This window comes from Anabrus simplex, chromosome 7, assembly GCF_040414725.1.
Source record: "Anabrus simplex isolate iqAnaSimp1 chromosome 7, ASM4041472v1, whole genome shotgun sequence".
NCBI classification, from domain to species: domain Eukaryota; kingdom Metazoa; phylum Arthropoda; class Insecta; order Orthoptera; family Tettigoniidae; genus Anabrus; species Anabrus simplex.
This window is the reverse complement of record NC_090271.1, coordinates 334058659-334071953: the sequence shown is the minus strand read 5'-3', so window position 1 is coordinate 334071953 and position 13295 is coordinate 334058659. Positions and strand designations below refer to the sequence as shown.

General features: G+C 40.8%; 1 non-coding gene across 1 annotated transcript; it reads left to right on the top strand.

Annotated features, from left to right (window-relative positions):
* Window positions 1-7276: 7276 nt before the first annotated feature.
* TRNAS-CGA (transfer RNA serine (anticodon CGA)) lies at window positions 7277-7353 on the top strand. Its single transcript has one exon. It is a non-coding gene; the product is annotated as a tRNA-Ser (tRNA).
* The last annotated feature ends 5942 nt before the right edge of the window (window positions 7354-13295 follow it).

Sequence of the window (13295 nt, the reverse complement as noted above, 5' to 3'; positions counted from 1 at the left end):
TATAAGCATGTTCTAAGTGATTTTAAGTGATCTTTCTAATTCCTATATCAATGTTCGAAGTGAGCAAATTTCTTTTCTTGAGAATGGCATTCCTTACTTGTGCTAGCCTGCATTTGAAGTTCTCTTTACTTCTGCCATCGTTCCTTATTTTACTACTCAAGTAACAGTATTCATCTACATCTTTTAAGACTTCATTTCCTAATCTAATATTCCCTGCATCACCTGACTTCTTTCGACTGCACTCCATTACTTTTGTTATGGACTTATTTATTTTCATCTTGTAGTCCTTACCCAAGACTGTCACCATACCATTCAGAACTAAGGTAAAGCAATATCATTTGCATGGTGTGAAAATGAAAAACCACGGAAACGATCTTTAGTTCTGCCAAGAAGGTAATTCGAACCCATGATCTCCCGAGTGCGAACTCACAGCTACGCGACCTTAGCTACCCGACCAATTCGCTCCGTAAAAATATTTTGTATTCTTTAGGTGTAATATGATTAAATTTCAAGAAATGTAAGGTTGTGTATGTGATGTACGTATGCCTAAGTACGAGATTTTTGACGTATCCAATTTTGTACACAATACAGGAACTGGAAATAAAGTGCATTTTACCGAGCGGTCAGCTACGCTGTTTGAAGCTAGTAGATACTAGCTCGTGTTTTAGAGAAGCGGGTTCGAACCCTACCGTCGGCAGCCCTGAGGACGGTTTTCCGTGATTTTCCAGTTTCACACCAGGCAAATGCTGGGGCTGTACCTCAAAGGCCGCGATCATTTCCTTCCCATCCCTAACCCTGTTCTATCCCATACTCACCATAAGACCTATTTTGAATTCAACTCGTCCCTGTGAGGAGACACTATCTCTTATCTCGAATCATCAGATTCTATTAACGGCTCTTCCTCCTGTGGGTGGGGGCGGTAGAATAACACCTGCCAGTCGTAAGAGGCTACTTAAAGGGGCCCAGAGGCCTTCAGCTTTCAACTTGGCAGCGTGGGTTGGCGACCACGGGCCGTTAGTGGAGTCCTGACATTGTTTCTACTTACTGTACTTGTGACAGGCTCTTCACTTTCATCTATCCTAACCTGCCTGTTCTGGTCAACTCTTGTTTTTTTCGACCACGACGGTATTAGAGCAGTCGAGGCCTAGGGAGTCATTTTCAAGCCCTTCGTTTATTTTTCGAAGTGTCGGATCCCGTCCATTTTTCTCTGCGATTTGTGTTATATAGAGGATGGTTGCCTAGTCGTACTTCCTCTTAAAACAATAATCACCACCATCACACTTATCCAAAAATGTAAACTGGAATATGAAAGTTGGAACAGGGTTCAATCCGCCTGATGAGGACAACCGAGGGCGTGTCTGGTGGAAACGTCAAGTAATAAACCTCGAGAAGTCACAACGGAGAGCACGTGTGACCTGACAGTTGTGTGAGCTACAGACTAATTTCAGATAAAACAGGTCACTCTTTGTTTCATTCGCTACCATGTAGCTAGAAGATTGATACAGTTAATACGGGTCTGCGGTTAGCCAAGTCAACGAGGATAACTTAATTACTCTGGTGTCGGATAATGAGCAAATAAACGACCAGTCTCTAGTCTAGGACTCTGGTAAGGTTCTAGACGTGAAAATCGATACTTAGTATCCGTCTGATGCCGCCGTCTACGACAAGACGAGCACATGGCTCCATCAGGGGCAATTAACTAAGAGAGTGTTCATTTCTTAGATACAAAGGAAATGGTGTAGGATTTTTATACATGATTATTACTGTTACGGAGTTTCCGTGGAACAGAGAGAGGTGAAAGAAGGTGATGGTGGGAATCAAAGATTAAAATAAAGGTTATATTTCTTTTCAGAAAATTAAATGTTAACAAACAATATTTCAGGTACAGGTAGTCAGGTACAAAATAGCAATTTTGATACAAGAATAGAAAAAATAAGGATTGGTAATTTACAAGTTTTGAGCTTCAAAAAGCTCCAAATGTACACGTTTTCAACGTCGCTAATGTTGCGTTTAGACAGATAAGGTGAGAAATCTCCAAAACACAATTTTGAAGAGCACTTTGCTCCAACAGTTGCAATTTACGGCCTTCCAAAGGCACCACTCAATATTACACAAATATCCGAAAAGAGCTTACATGCTCTCCAAATTCTATCAAGGAGGCTGCACTCCCGAACTTTTACGTCCTACTCAAGGCAACTTTACACAATGCCGCACAATTTCTGGCCTCTCTAGGCCCAACCTACCATTTACAATACCATGCTTAGTACCTTTAGTTTACACAGGGGCATCTAGTACCCATGGTACTAGGCCTTCGTGAAAAGAAGAGCAGGTTGAATTACTGGCGCAAACTCAAAAATGTATGGAGGCGTACACCCGCGCTCCTGGAAAACCAAGTTTTAAAACCCTACTCGGGCTTGTGGCCCGATGATGCAGAGGCCAATCCCACACTGCTGAGGTGACTATAAGGACAAGTTACTTTGTAATTTACAGGAGAAAAACAGTTACAAAGTAGTAGTCACCTCAAGATGAATTGAAGGGGAATTCGAGAGGGTACCGCACTCTCTACCCCGATTTACAATTTACGTCTCTATGAAATTTTCCATTAGAAAGAAGAAAGTTTACATTTTAGAAAACAGACGTTTACATAGTTAGAGATTAGAACCTTCCCCTCGGGTCAGTTTGCGGAGATACCTACTTTGATGGAAGAACTGTTGGCCATTATCTTAGCTGATGTTCTGCCTGCCGAGGAATGAGGAACCCCGCCTCTTCTCTTAACACACACACTCAGAATTTCGACGATCTATCAGACAAGTTAACTCGAACAAGCCACAGCTTTTATACCCGAGGGGAAGTTTCGAGAAGGCTCTGGCAAAATCCAGACACATCCTCTCATTTTTATTGAATAATCAAAAGTTACAAGAAGCCTATGATTGGCTGAAAAATAAATACAGAAAATTTATGATTGGTTAAAAACCAACGCTGACGGGAGGAGAAGGATGTGTTGCAAACCTTGAAGTACCGGTATCAAAATAATGAAAGTCAGTTAAGTTGAGAAAACCTATAAACACAAAACTCCTTTAAATCTCTAGTTATTCCACTTTGCACCAGAGTGCGTGACCTCAGTTTTTTAGTAGAGACATCTCTGGAGAAAAGTGCGAACGTGCTGTGATACAGCAAAAGAAAACAAAGAAATCCAGTCAGTTCAGGAAGCTTTAAAGAAACATATTACTCTGTCATTTAGTAGTGACATCTTCTGATCAATGCCCCAACTTTACGTATTAGGTGTTTCAAGCTTTGTATAATAGATAGTGTTCCTTAAGGCGCTTCTTTTAAATGCACGGGGATGAGGTGTACCGGTACCTCCCGGTACAATTACTATGCCGGTCCCCGTGGTGTAGGGGTAGCTTGCCTTCCTCTCGCCCGGAGGCCCCGGGTTCGATCCCCGGCCAGGTCAGGGATTTTTCTCTCGACCTGAGGGCTGGTTCGAGGTCCACTCGGCCTACGTGATTAGAATTGAGGAGCTGTCTGACGGTGAGATGGCGGCCTCGGTCTCGAAAGCCCAGAATAACGGCCGAGAGGATGCGTCGTGCTGACCACACGGCTCGTCGTAATCTGCAGGCCTTCGGGCTGAGCAGCGGTCGCTGGGCAGGCCAGAGCCCTTTCAAGGGCGTCAAGTGCCGTGTTTTTTTAAATTATTACTATGGTGGTGGTAGTGACGATGATGATGATGATTACTGCGTTAACATTGACTGTTCAAGTAGTTTTGATGTACGAGTGTCACTTGTGGTTACACTTGTGCCCGATTTCAATTTTCCTACGCACGGAGGTATGAAGAACACAGATAAATGAATAGATAGATAGATAGATGCCGAGTGAGTTGGCCGTACGGTTAGGGTCGCGTAGCTGTGAGCTTGCACTCGGAAGGTGGTAGGTTCGAAACTCAGCGTCGGCAGCCGAGAAGATGGTTTTCTGTGGTTCCCCATTTTCACACCAGGCAAATGTTGGGGCTGTACCTCAATTAAGTCCACGACCGCTTCTTTCCGTCGCCGAACGTTAAACCATGTAGCCAACTCTCTCTTTCCATAAAGGTATATGTCCGTCGTAAAACGAATCGAGTTAAATTTGATTGGTCGGACAAGTGTGAACTGGGTATATGAGCGTTAAAGGGTTGGTCATACTGATGATCTCGCGCAACTTGTTATTTTATCAGCTGCTGAAGTTGGCCAATCAGATCATTTCATGCGCGAATTCAAATGGACTGAAATTGCACGTCGCTTCACAGCAGCTTGAAAGCCTTGCCGAAAATTGAGCATTAACCAGACCGTGAGTATTATCGTAGCGCGATCCTGTCATCTCGGAGGTGTGTGTTCGAACCCCTTCTCTGGTCGACTGGTGCTCTCAAGCCGGCCTTAAGTCACGTTCCGATTTTAGCAACACCACCTTGCAATGTCAATTTGAATTCGCCTATCAAGTGATCTGATTGGATACCTTCAGTAGCTTATAAAATGACAATGGAGCAAGATATCAAACTATGCGTTTCAAACAATTTATCAGTATGGCCAACCCTTTAATGCTCATATACTTGGGTCTACGTTTTTCCGAACCCCCTATATACATATTTCTGGATAGTGAACGGTAATGAATGACGATCTATCTGTAATCTCCCCAAGGTAACGTTACTCCTATCAGTGAACCCACTATTATACTTGTTGCTTTCAAAGTTCTTTTTGATGAATGTTATCGGTATTTGTAATGGTGAAGAAAGGTGAATTTCTCTATCGGTGGGAGTGGTCGTACTCCCGTACCCGCTACTGCTATGCGGAAGTACAGGACGGCACATCAGTCATGTTGTGAAAGAGAGTTCACAAGGTTCACTCACGTATTACAATCCTGGAGCTGTCACTTGGCTCGGAAGATTGGAGGTCAAGCTGCACAACAAACACACCATCCTTCTTTGGAATATGTAGTATAATCAAATTTCATTCAATTAGTTTTGCGACGGAGATTTACCTTTATGGACAGAGAGAGAGAGTTCGCTACATGGTTCGATACGCGTAGCTGTAAGTTTCCATTCGGGAGATAGTGGGTTCAAATCGGCAGCGCTGAAGATACTTTTCCATGGTATTCGTTGTTTTTCACACAAAGCCAAAAATGTCCACTTAATTCTTTTTTTATTGTCAGTGACAGTGGATATTATGGCGTCCAGACGTCGCATAGATTCACCAGATCTGGAAACGCCGCCCATCCTCGTCAGAGGATCTGTCTTACGAGGCTAGTAACAACCACATGAAATAAACATATATCAATTAGTAGGCCTACATAAACAAGAAAACAAAGGAATTGACACAACACTGAAATTAAACTTTTTTGGATAAACTTCTCAACCATTAAAAAAAACAGAAGTCAGACGAGGAGATGGATTGTCTCCCCTACTGTTTAATTTAGTTCTGGAAAAAGTTATTAGTTTACGGCAAAATGAAGCTAAAGGTATAAATATTGGTAGATGTCTCCAAAACAAAATTAATCTTAATTGCCCAGTATTAGCTGATGACATTGCTATCCTATCCAACAACAGGCAGAAAGCAATCCAGTCTATAGAAAAACTCCCTGAAATAACAGCCAAAACAGGACTACAACCTTATTATGAACAGACAAATGGTCTAGATCAGGTTTCAACAGTCAACCGTTGATCACCAAATATGGAAATATCGCTCAAGTAAACAAATTTAAGAATCTAGGTGAAATTATTGAACCAAGAGGGTTAAATTAGCACGCTAACAAAGAAGTAACTGCAAGACTTCAAGGAGAATACAAAATTACTTGGAGTAGATAGAATAAAAGAGCTATATCAAAAAAGGCAAAATTACGACACTATAACACAGCAGTTAAAGCAGAAACACTTTCTTCATCTAGAAATATTATAATTTGGAGCAAATATCGATAAAGATGATCGAAAAACAAAAATGAAAAATTCTCAGAAAAATCTTAGGACCAAAATGCGGAAATGGAATTTGGATGAAAAAGAAATCATATGAAATCTATCAGATTACAGAAAAAATCACAAATACCATCAGGAAATGGTGATTACAATTTTATGGTCACTTATATGGAATGGATAATAACATGTTCACAAAGAACATTTCAAACTTAGTCTTATCAATGAAAAATTACAATAATTGGCTAAAAGAAATCACTGAAGACCTCAATGAAATAGTCATTAATGAGGAAACCACTCAAGATAGAATAAAATTCAGAATCTTAATTCACAAACATAAATTTTCTGTAAAGCTCACCCGACCAGATCTCTGCACATGGTTATGAGGGTGTTTAGGGGTTGTAGTAAGGATGTAAAGGAGAGGGCATATAAATCTCTGGTAAGACCCCAACTTGAGTATGGTTCCAGTGTATGGGACCCTCACCAGGATTGCCTGATTCAAGAACTGGAAAAAATCCAAAGAAAAGCAGCTCGATTTGTTCTGGGTGATTTCCGACAAAAGAGTAGCGTTACAAAAATGTTGCAAAGTTTGAGTTGGAAAGAATTGGGAGAAAGAAGAAGAGCTGCTCGACTAAGTGGTATGTTCCGAGCTGTCAGCGGAGAGAAGGCGTGGAATGACATTAGTAGACGAGTAAGTTTGTGTGGCGTTTATAAAAGTAGGAAAGATCACAATATGAAGATAAAGTTGGAATTCAAGAGGACAAACTGGGGCAAATATTCATTTATAGGAAGCGGAGTTAGGGAATGGAATAACTTACCAAGGGAGACGTTCAATAAATTTCCAATTTCTTTGAAATCATTTAGGAAAAGGCTAGGAAAGCAACTGATAGGGAATCTGCCACCTGGGCGACTGCCCTAAATGCAGATCAGTATTGATTGATTGACTGAAGAATAAAAACAAAAACGTGCTAATAAGTTCAAACGCGCTCCTTACTTGGACATAACGAACAAAAAAAATGTACATAAAGACATTAGATCATTGCTGATATTTAAGTAATTTTACATATTAGTATGAAAATGAGAGCCTGTCCTCGAAAGTTGGAACTGTTATTCGAAAATTAACTGAAAATGTGAAAACGACTATTTTGACGTATTGTATCTTATGAATAAGAGTTGCACCTCCCATTTTGTATACAACCAAGTTCTCTACACTTCTTTCATACTTTTTTTTCTTCCCCACAACCTCCCGATTTCGCGTCGGTTGCTCTACACTCTACAGTGTGCTAGCAGCGTGCCAGACCTGTAGCTCAGATCCTTTCAAACAGAACAAAGATGGCCTAGGCCACCATAGCTCAATTGGTAGAGCAACCGACGCGAAATCGGGAGGTTGTGGGTTCGGATCCCACTGGTGTCCGGCTGGCCATTTTTGTTCTGTACTTAACATCTCTTCAACACGTACTACATGTACGTAACACGACCTAATACGTTGAAAGTCTATTTCGATTCAACTGAGAGTTCGTCTCCTTGCTCCCACTTCACAGCAACACCCAGAACAAATCGTGCAGCCTTTCTTTGGATCTTTTCCAGTCCTAGTATCAAGTAATCCTGCCAAGGTTTCCATATACTAATTGCGGTCTTAGCAGCGACTCAGAGAGGTATTAAACGGAAGTGACACTTGCGGAGATAACTGGACGTTTGTGAAGAAAAGGGCTGTAGTCAAGGGTGCACGCGACTATTCGCCGTGTGCCCTCTGCTGAACTCCACTCATTAGAGTATGCCTCTACTTTGGTTGCTTTTCTTTGTAATTTCCCAGTGAGTTTTAACTCTCCAGCTACGTTCGATATCGTGTACATCGGATAACATTATCAGCCATCGGTTATTAAGGTCAACAATAATATTAATATTAAATAGTAATATTAAAGACAGTACAGCGGAGAGCGGCTTTACGAATTGCATGTGCATATCCTACGGTGTCCGAACCTGCAGTTCAGCAGTAGCTCCTGTTTATTTATTAGCTTTAGAACGACAGGAGATTTGGCGTACTCAAGCAGAGCTAGGAAGGAAACGGGCAAGGAAGTCACAGAAAGGAGCGGTGGCAACAGAGATGGGAAGGTGATTTACGAGAGAAATGGACCAAACAGCTGTGATACCATCCTTGGTTGAATGCGTCGACAGAAATCATGTGAAGTAAATTGTTACCTCACACTATTCTTGACAGGACATTGATACTTTCGAAGTTTCCTTCATAGAACAGGGCGAGTGAGTAGCCCAATGTGTATTTACTGTGGTGACATCGATGATGTTATTCCATACTTTTTGTGTGTGACCGGTGGTTATCGCAACGAAGATGTCTGGAAGCTGAGCAGCGAGATTTGACACCAGGTAACATTGTAAATGTTATACTGCAAAATCAGGAATCTTGAGATCAAGTAACAGTGTATGTGGAAAGTATATTGCGTCAAAAGAAGAGAGATTTTGATGTCAATGAGCTACATTAAAGAAGAAGTGTAGTCTACATGTACGACACCGTCCTGAAGTAATGCAAGAGCAGTTCCGGGTCCGAAATATATGTCGTGGGAGAAGGGTGTGCGGTTTTTGGTGGGTAAGAGTCCTACACACTTGTGAAATGCGGACCCTCACAAGTGTCTTATTGAAGATTTTCCACATTCCCTCGTAAAAAAAAAAAGTCACCACTGTTCGTTGCCTACGTCTCCAGCCTTATGTTCATACATTCAAATGCCTGACCAGTTGGCCGACTTAAGCCTGAGAAATACATGAAGACCAGGTTTCAAAATCACCGTGAATGCAGCATACACCAATAAATTCGAGAGTTTGTTCCAGTGAAAAGTGTGATCGCGGATCAAAAGAAGAACCTTGGATTTTTTAAAAAATAAGTGGAAGTAAATCCAGTAGAAAATTACTATGTAAGCAAATCAAGATTTTTCGAAGTAGTACATTAAAATATGGACGTCTTCTTTGCCATCATAAACTGTCTTCAACAGTACAGTATATGTCTGATTTATGGCAAATTGAGGAAAGTTTATTGTAACTAACCGTAACCTGCTATTTTTAAACGCCAGTGGTCTGGTCCGGCATTTGTCATGCAGTGACTTACGACATACCCTGTGAGAAGTTTGGGACTACAGCGCTGGTGAAGAAACACAGTTACGTCCATTATTATTTACCGTACAGTGGAACACATGAAACAGAAAAAATTGGACATTCTATTTTTCCGATATAGGTATTTCCTATTTTACTCCGTAAATATGCTAATAAAATAAAATAATATATACACAGAGTAGCGCACAACCCCGCTAGCCTTGAACTTAAATAAGAGTTTCGAGAAATTCTGTATAGCCGTTTTCCTGAGATGAAATTAAACAAACAAACAAACAAACAAACAAACAAACAAACAAACAAACAAACAAACAATAAACCTATTTACGACTTTTATACAGGCCTAGGTATACTGGGATAAAGGAACTACGAGGCAAGAAGTTGAAGTGTACTAAATATTCTGCTTCTTTTTTTTTACTGCTTTCCCCACCCTTGTGTGGTCGTAGGTGCGAACTATGTCACACATGTGAATCTGGCCCTGTTTTACGGTCGGATGCCCTTCTTGATGTCAACCCTATAAGGAGGGATGTAATCACTACTGCGTGTTTCTGTGATGATTGACAGTGGAGGTGTGTTCTGTACAAAGTTATAATTTTATTTATATTTTGTAACTAACCTGGATTCGTTCTGGCCGCTGATAACGGGCTCACACTGAAACACTCACCTGGAAAGAAAGAAGAAATTCATGTAACAAAGTATAGAAATATATTCACTTCAAACACAATTAACATTTTCCCTCTTGGTAAGTTGTAAGAGATAGTATCATAGGCAAGTTGTTATGTTAAACTTTGGAGGAGAGAATAACATCCTTTAGTAGACTGATGCACGAGGGATGCGCATGCTAATTAATGAAAATTATATACCAACCTTCATTAAAAGTTAAATAAACATACTAAAGTGCAAGAAACAAGAAATGTATTCACAAAGAGTTAGATTCACAAATACAGTGAATTTTGAATTATCAATGGAAGTACGTAATGAGGTCACACGGCATACGTCTCCTCAAAGAGTAGGAGAGTACTAAAGTTCAAAAGGTCCGCAGAGGCGAGAAACTGCTTCCCTATTGCAACATCAAAGGACTGTATCTGATTTCCTTTTGTTATAAGAGTTGGTCAAATATGACTGAGACTTTTTTAAACACTTCATTACACAGGCACAAAAAGTGCTCCTCAACTAATGTCTATACATTCTTTCAATTGCACTGGCAGTTTGTCGATTCCTTCTCTTTCCTCATTTAGGCTATAGAAAAGCATTTCGTTTGAAATAGTTTCATTCCTTTTTACGACTGTAAATTACAAGTAAATAGATTTGCATTAAATTTACTGTAGTCGTACTGTAGGTCAGAAACGATTTGTTGTCGGGGAATTGGTAGGTAATAAAAATAAGTAAAAATAAGTAAGGTCCGGATGTTAATGAAACGTCATATTCCTTTCTTGGGCTCATTTTACCCGAAATCTGAAACATAACCGTTAATGATGGTCCCGGACTACACTTAAAGCAATTTTATGTCACAGTTGTCGGCTATGTTTATTGTTTAGGTCATATTTTGCTCATTGTACTGTTATAAGCTTATATTTGGTTACATTTTGAGCATTTTTGTTCAATTTGAGGCGTCGCTTATAAGAAGATAGATCTTACCTGTGTCGAAATTTAAACACAGGATTTCAAAATACTGTGGTAGATGAATTTTTCTTTCTTTTCCCGAAAGAGACAGGTAGCAGATTTACAACATATAATTCGGAGAAAGAGATGCTGTACGGGTGTACACCAAAATGCAGAATCCGCCTCCGTAGCGTAACAGTCCTACAGTCCTGGGTTCAATTCCCGGTACTGCCAGAGATTTAAGAATGGCAGGAGGGCTGGTATGTGGTTAATATGCAGTTCACCTCTGAGTGAGAACACAACCAAAATGCATGCTAATACTTCGTGTTTGGTTTTCTTTTTTTAGGAAAACAGGTCTATGATACTCAATGTATGTAAAACAATTAATTTACCTAGTGTAGCTCTGTCAGTTTGTATTATTAAATGTGTCTCCTGTATTATTGCTAATCAGGCACGATTACTGTTAGTACCAGGGGCTTCAATATGGAATGCAACACATTTTATTTCTTGGCCAATTTCAGATTAAAAAGATCGGAATTTTGTTTGGGACATCTTTGAATATTCCCGCTTAGTTTTGTAGAGTTTTATTAATTTTCAATAGGTGACAGGGCTATAGTTAGCCTTCAAAATAGTGTCTGTAACAGAGGTGCGTACCAAAGAGAGATAAGTTATTGAGTTTCTTTTGGTGGAAAACCAGGACATCACAGATATTCACAGGCGCTTGCAGAATGTGTACGGAGACCTGGCGGTGAACAAAAGCACGGTGAGCCTTCTCCACGACAACGCAAGACCTCACACAAGTCTGCGCACCTGACAGGAGCTCAGAACACTTCCGTGGACTGTCCTTCCTCACCCACCCTACAGCTAGAGCCGTGCACGGATGGCGATATCCGCGGATACGAACTGTGCGGATAATTTTGCTGATAATTTCTAAATAATTACATTTATTGATTTTCACTCAGGTATGGTTTGGCGACCTTTGACATTGGTATGACAGAATAGTGATATATAAAGAGCTTTGAAACCATAAAGCCGTAAATCTGACCTAAGACTAACTGGCTCGTGCCCGCAATTATTGGAAGGAAAGAACAAAGGTCAATACGTCGGTGGTTGTCGCAAAACCTCTCATAAACCTGAGACTGTAGGGGTCTGGTGCTAGGCCTGTTGTATCATGTTCCAATACATTGGGTATAATATACTGTAGTTAAATATTTAAATTATCCGCGGATAACCATTTTGCAGATGCGGATATTATTTTGTATATCCGCGCAGGGCTCTGCCTAGAGCCCGGATCTCGCACTTTGGCCCAATGAAGAATTCACTCCGCGGGAAGCACAACCTGGTTGATGGGGAAGATATCGATGCAGCACGACGTTCGCTCCAACATTGACTAGTCCAGTGCTACCATGCAGGCCCTCACATTACGGTGGCGTCAGGCCGTATCATACACGGGAAATTATGTTGAAAAATAGGGTGTTGTAGCAAGAGAATTGGGGAATAGCATGGCGTATTTGAATCTTCAATAAAACGAACCTGTTTTTAGAAAAACATGTGTTGCATTACATATTGAACTACCTTCGTAATAATCTAATACACTCTACCCATCCTTAAGTCATATTTTATCTTCTTAGGTCATATTTAACTAGTTTCCAGGGCATATTTTGTACTTCTTTAGGTCATGAACTTCCGAAACCTAATAATAATTCATAATTACTGCATTTAAACGTACGTAAAGAAAACGTGACTATGTTACCAGCCACCACGTGTCTACTGTGGGTGATCACGAGTACTGTCACACAGGCCCGTTCGGCTCGTTCCAGCCGCTGAGGTTCATTATTCCTTTACTCCTCCCCTAGAGGTGACCTGAAATGTTAGCGGTTTCCGCGCCGGATTTTACTCCAAACCAATAAAGGACTTTCTCATCAAGGGGCCTGTGTGGCCAACTAATGATACGGAGGTTATACCAACGTTATATAGGAGAATATTGGAAACCAGTTGCAGCAGCACGATTCCTTGCACTCCACTGTACCCTCAAAAAATATCATTATTCTTATATTATGTATGCCCAACTCTTATCCCGTTTCTCCATGCGATAAGGTATGAAGTGAGATCAATCTTCCTAGCGAGATTTTACTACAGTATGCCCTTCCTGAAGTCAACGTCATCAAAGGAGTTAATGAGATGAAATGAATGATGTGTTAGGACAATAGGATGGGAGAGGCACATAGTTACTCCTGTCAAACAGGACCAAGGCGTAATGTTTCCATTCGACGGACAAATTACTGTCAACAGCGTCATATGAACACTGCGGAGAGGCCTCAGGCGCGCAATCTAGTGATCATAAGTTGTACACCACGACCTCTCTTACCTTGCCGACCAACATTCTGATGGCCATCGGGATTCGAACGGGCTAACCACGGTGTCAGGCATGACGCTTTAACGATCATTGCCAGCTGGCGGGCTAGAGTTCGCGACCAATCGACATGGAACAGTACACGTGACATCAACTAACATTTCTGTTTTTATTATTACCATTACTGTATAACTGTTACGATCCTCAGTCTGTCAAACAAACTGTGAGCAAATTAATTTATGAACTAAGTTACATGAAAGAGAAAACATACGGTAACAAACAAACAAC